Below are 6,525 nucleotides of genomic sequence, written 5' to 3' on the forward strand. Positions count from 1 at the left end.
TTAATAGAAATGGTAACCACTATACATAGATACATAATTAGAAGTATAGAAGTTATGCAACAACAACAAAGGTTCTTAACCTCTTAAGACTTCTAAGATATACAAAGATAAGAAATCTTAAGATCTTATGAAATTATAGTTACAAATGAAAGCTCAAAGTTATGCTCAAGATATTTTATCGCGTTATTGTTCACCTTCTTCAAATCTTCAACTTCCTTTTTTAGAGGTAGAGAAAGAGTCGTTTGAGGGTTTGAACACAAGAGTAAACTTAGTGAAGAAGCATGCCAAGAGAGACATTGGAGAATCTATCAAAGTTAATTTAAACTAATTTTGATACATAAATATTAAAAATAAAGAAATATCAAAATAATTGAATAATTAGGGTTCAGGATTAATTAAAAGCATTAAAAACTACTTTTAACCTTCTTAAATACTCCACAAATTTCTCCCCTTTTGTCATCAACAAAAATATAATAAAAATAGATACAAATGATTGATAAGCATATGAACCACAATTCAAGATGGTCAAAGGTAGAATGTGACAACATGGTTTCCAAGAAACAGTAAGCTCAGAGGCACAAGACTCAAAGAAAACAGTCTTCAAGATAGAAGGGATTCTAACCAAATCCCTATAAAAATTGATGCAAAACCAACACCAAATCACACAGCTCTAGAGAATCACAAGAGTGGGCAAAAAGGAGACATTCAAGGCAGATAAGCGAGATTTTGCAAAAGAAATTTGCAACATGATGAGAAAGGATGCAAGAGAAGAGAACAAGAAGAAGAAGAAGAAGGCTGAGGAATTAGCAAAAACTTAGAGAAACATACCAGCAAATGAAGCCAACACATATGGTGGAGTTACTGTGAAGAGTAAGATTCCAACAACAAATGAGGAGTGAGATGTAAATTGGAAGACTTTTTTGGATACTTACAAGGGAACAGAAGACCAAGAAGATAATGTTTAAGAACTTACCTTATAATGTCTTATGAATAAAGCTTCCATTTCTTTTCCAATAGTTACAAACTGCCTTTGAGATCCTTCAAAGTATGGTATTCTTATAAATTAGTCATTAAAAGAACCAAGAAATATTAAATGAAGAAATAAAATAAAGAACTCTTTATTAAAAAGAAATATAAGCTACAAATATAAAACACATAAAAAATAAAATAAACAAAACAACTAAGCAGAAGAAGAAGATCCATCCACAGAGACCACTTTGACTTTAAATGGGTCAATAATTTTCAAAGCTTCTTTAAGCTTCAACTTATCTCCCCAAACTTTTGATTTAGCCTCTATCAAATTTAACTCAATTCCTTGTTGAATGAAGAGTTCAGAAAGAACCCTTCCATAAGGAATGAAGCATGACTTTCCCTCTTTAAAGGAAGTGAGAGTCATTTGTCAAGTAATCAAACATAACTTGAGGGAGGTTAATCTTCATATCTGAGTTAAGAAGTAAGAGAAAAGATTTGTCATCAATATCCAAAGAATTCAGATCCTTGTTCTTTGGTAGGAAGATTTAGATCAACAGATGATACCATACTAATGCCTTGGAATTGAGACTTGAAACATTAGATAGGACGGAGATATCATCAAAGATAAGATGAGGAGACAAATAAGAATCCCAAAAGAGGATATCCATAAACACACCTTCATCCTCACTATTTATTTATTATCAATAGATGTTGGAGTGATGGTGATAGGAACGCCAGATAGAATAGAAAGAATAGCAGATTCTAGATTTAGATCATGGATGGAAGCGTTTACCCAAAAATCCTTGATCAGGTAAGGGTATGTAGGACTATAAAGCATATCAACGAAATTATCCCAAAACATTTCGGAGATAGTGCTTTGAAGATCAAAGCCATGAGCCATCATTTCTTCAAAATCAACTAGTCCTTCAATGATTTCATTCAACTGGTTTTCCATACCAAGATTAGATCTAGAAGACATCTTAGATAGGGAAAGGCCCAAGAAATAAAAGAAGGGTGCAAATAAAAAAAAATAAGTTTCCAAAGATATTGAAAATGATTTGTCAGAAAGATTCAAGACAAGTTTTGATTTAAGACCACACAATGAATATCTTTAGAAAACATCAAACTTTGATACTTTGATCAAATACAAGCATAATTCCTCAGATTCTTCTTGAAGAAATCAAATCTTACAATAGCAAATGGTTTATAAATATGTTATCCCATTGATTATCAATATCAATGAACTTAATATGTATAACTCCCTTATGAACATGGTCTCTTATGAAGTGATGTTTAATATCAATGTGATTGGTTCTAGAGTGTTGAACTAGATTTTTTGTTAGATAGATAGCAATTGTATTATTATAGAATATAGGTATACTGTTTCCACAAATTTGATAATCCTCTAACTGATATTTTATCCAGAGTAGTTGTATGCAACACTTAGAAACAGAGATGTATTATGCTTCTACTTTTGAGAGAGAAATAGTTGTATGTCTCTTACTAGCCCAAGATATTAGGTTTTCACATATTAATTGACAGTTTCCACTAGTGGACTTTATTTCATTTCTTCCCTATCATAATCAGCATCACATAATCCAACTAGCTTACAATATAGGGATTTCTTATAAAGAAGTCCCATATTTGGTATTCCTTTTGAATACCTAAAGATTCTCTTAATAGGAGTTAAATGAGTTTATCTATGATCTGATTGAAATCTTGCACACAAATAGACGTTGAATAAAAATATCAGGCCTAAAAGCAGTTAGGTAAAGCAAAAAACTGATCATGCCACTGAAAAGCTTTTGATCCACTTTAGAGTTGTTTTCCTCCGTGTTCAGGCTACAGGTAGGATGCATAGGAGTTGCCATAATCTTGCAATCTTTAAGAATAAACTTCTTCAGAAGCTCCATTGTATATTTGGACTGATGAACTTAAGTTTCATCCTTGCCTTGATTTATTTGGATTCCCAGGAAGAATTTCAATTCTCCCATCATGCTAATCTCAAAGTTAGCATGTATAGCCTTAGAAAGTTCTTGACATGAATAGGCATTAGTGGAACAAAAAATTATGTCATCAACATAAATTTGAACAATTAAGATTTCCTTATTCAGATTCTTTCTGAATAATGTAGTGCCAACTTGCCCCTTTTCAAAACTATTTTCCAACAAGAAATTACTTAGTCTCTCATACCCAGCTCTAGGAGCTTGGTTGAGTCTATAAAGTGATTTATTTAGTTTAAACACATAATCTGGGTGGACTGAGTACTCAAATCCAATGAGTTGTTTGACATACACTTCTTCGGAAATGACTCCATTCAAAAAGACACTCTTAACATCCATTTGATAAAGAATAATATCTTGATTGACAATATACGAGAGAAGAAGTATGATTGCCTCTAACCTTGTGATAGGAGAAAAGGTTTCAGATAAATCTATACCTTCCTGCAGAATGTAGCTTTGAGCTACCAATTGAGCCTTATTTCTTACCATTTCTCCTTGTTCGTTCATTTTGTTTCTAAACACCCACTTTATTCCAATAATATTCTTCCGATATAGTCTTGGAACCAGATCCCAAACATAATTCCTCTGGAATTGATTCATCTCTTCTTATATGGGCATAATCCATCCATCATCTGATAGATCCTCATCCACAGAAGTTGGCTCAACCAAGGAAACAAACCCTACAATGCAATTATCATTTTTGAACCATCTTAGGCTTCTTCTGAATCCTTCACTTCTGGAAGAGATTCAAACTCATGATCAACTTCTGGTTCAACAACTTCTGACCCTCTGACTTATGAGATACTAACTTCTGAAGGTCTAACTTTTGGATGTTCTTCAGAAACCTGAAAACATGCAACACTTTCAACAGGCTCTAGCGTATCATGGTCAGGCCCTTTGTCATCAAATTTACATGTATATACTCTTCAACCATCTTAGTTTCAAATTTATACACTATGTATGCCTTAGAGAGATCGGAGTATCCTAGAAAGATACGCTTTTGAGCTTTAGCATCAAATTTCTTTAAATAGACTTTATTATTCAAAATGTAACACGTACATCAAAACTGATGAAAGTAAGATATCCTTGGATTTCTTCCTTTAAAAAATTCATATTATTTTTTGTTCATAATTGCTTTGATATAGATCTTATTCTAAACATAACAAAAGTATTGTCTGCTTCTGCCCACAAGTATTTTGGAAGATGATTCTCATTGGTCTTGGTTCTAGCCATTTCTTGTAGTGTTTGTTATTTCTTTCTACAACTCCATTTTTCCATGGAGTTCTAGGAGAAGAGAACTCAGGGATAATTCCATGTTTATCACAAAAAATCTCAAAAGGCCTGTTTTCAAATTCACCACCATGATCACTTTTGACTTTTAAAAATTTCAGTTGTTTTTTAGATTGAACTTATGTGCAGAAGTTATTGAATACTTTATATGATTCATCTTTCGGTTTGAGGAATTAAACCCAAGTCCACCCGTTGTCGTCATCAATAATGACCAATCCATACTTCTTCCCATTGATTTAAGCAATCCCAATAGGACCAATAAATCAATGTGAAGTAGTTCTAAGGGTCTAGAGGTTGAGACAATGTTTTTATATTTGAAATAGATTTTCTTAATCTTTCCTACATGACATGCTCCACATAGAGCATCTGAGTGATAATCAAGATCTGGCAATCCCTTGACAAGTTTTAGCTTTCTAAGTTTGAGATCAACCTCCAGTTAGCATGAACCCATTTTCATTACTCACTAACATAAGGCAAACAACCTTTTGGTGAGTTAATTTAGAGAGATTAATTTTATACACATTTCCCTTCCTCTTTCCCTTGAAAAGAATGGATTTGTCTGACTCATTGATGACAGAACAAAAGTTCTTATCAAACAAAACTTCATAACCACTATCAAAAAATTGACTTATGCTCAGAAGGTTACATTTAAGTCCACTCAGCAGCAAAACATTATTTACAGAGATTTGAGAGTTAGCAATAGTTCTCGTACCAATAATTTTCCCTTTTTGTCCTCCTCCAAACCCCACATTGTCTTCTTCCTTCAGAGTTAGTGTTTGGAACATAAGCTTTTCTCCTGTCATATGATGTGAGCAACCACTGTCCAGGTACCAATATTGTTGCCTTGTTTCTCCCCTTAGGCATATCTAAAGAAAGAACAATTCGAGATTTAGGTACCCATATTCTTATGGATCCTTTTTTCTTAGTTCTTACATGTTTTCTTTTATTCTGAGCCTTCTTCTAATATGAAGGTTTATACACGTTCAAGACTTTTTGTTTATAAAAAGCTTTGTTTTTGATAAGTTTTGACATCTGAACCCTTCAAAATCTTAGGTCCATAGGTCTTAGATTTCACTTTCTTTAGAACCTTAGACTTGGAATTTGTAGGTTCGGCCTTCTTCAAAACCTTTGATTTTTGAATGCTAGGTTCTAAATTTTTTACTACCTTTGATTTTGACATCTTAGGTGTTTATTTGCTTAGAACCTTTGTTCATATTTGTACCCTTGTTAGAAGCAGGCACAAAAAACATTTTTAGCCCTGTTTGTTCAGATTTTTTACTACCTTTTGTTCAGATTTTTACCCTTGTCAGAAGCAGGCACAAAAATCATTTTTAGCCCTGTTTGAGCATTACTTGAAGAAGAAGCATCTGATATTTTTATGATTTAAGTTTTAACACATTTTTCATTGTAACCCATACCTTTTCTTTTTCTCTTACTTACTCCATATATTATGGAAGAAAGTTAGGACCTTTCAAGACCAATTATGATAAAGTCTTGAAGATCAATCTCATGCTCACTCAAGTTTTTATCAGATAATTTATTTACTAGAATAATGTGATCTTTCTCCAAAGTTTCAACTTTATTTTGAGAAGTTTTTATTTCTTCTTTCAGAAGATCATATTCCTTTTTCAATGTATTCATGAGTCTTGCTTCATTTTGAAAATGACTCATGAGCTCTTGGATGAAAGATATTAAATCAGAATAAGATAGGTTAGAAAATACCTTGTCTTCTTCATCTAAATCTGAATCTGAGGTTGATTCATATTCTTTATCTGAGGGTGTCATGGACATAAGAGCCGTATTTACTTCTTCCTCATCTTTGTCATATTCACCCTCGTTATCAAGTGTATCCCATGTTTCCATGAGACTTTTCTTAAGTTTTCTATAGAAGTTATCCTTTTGAAAGCCTCCTTTATTTGATCTTTATTTTTAAAGATAAGGGCAATCAGCTCTGGAGTGACTAGGCTTCTTACAATTGAAGCGGTTCTTCTGGTAATCAGTATTGTCTTTAGAACTAGATCCTCTAAATCCATTACTTTTACCAGGGAATCTTTTTTTCTTTCTATGCAGTTTCTGGAACCTTCTTTTGATAAAGGTCATTTCCTCCTCATCAGAGTCACCATTAGAAACTTCTTCATTATATGCTTTTTATAATTTCCATACTTTAGAGGATCTAATGATTTTACCACCAGATCTTCCAGCCACAAATTACAATGCCAGAGTTTTAGATTTAACAACGGGCTTTTCTTCATTCAATTTC

The sequence above is a fragment of the Lathyrus oleraceus genome, chromosome 3 (genome assembly GCF_024323335.1).
Source record: "Lathyrus oleraceus cultivar Zhongwan6 chromosome 3, CAAS_Psat_ZW6_1.0, whole genome shotgun sequence".
Classification (NCBI taxonomy): domain Eukaryota; kingdom Viridiplantae; phylum Streptophyta; class Magnoliopsida; order Fabales; family Fabaceae; genus Lathyrus; species Lathyrus oleraceus.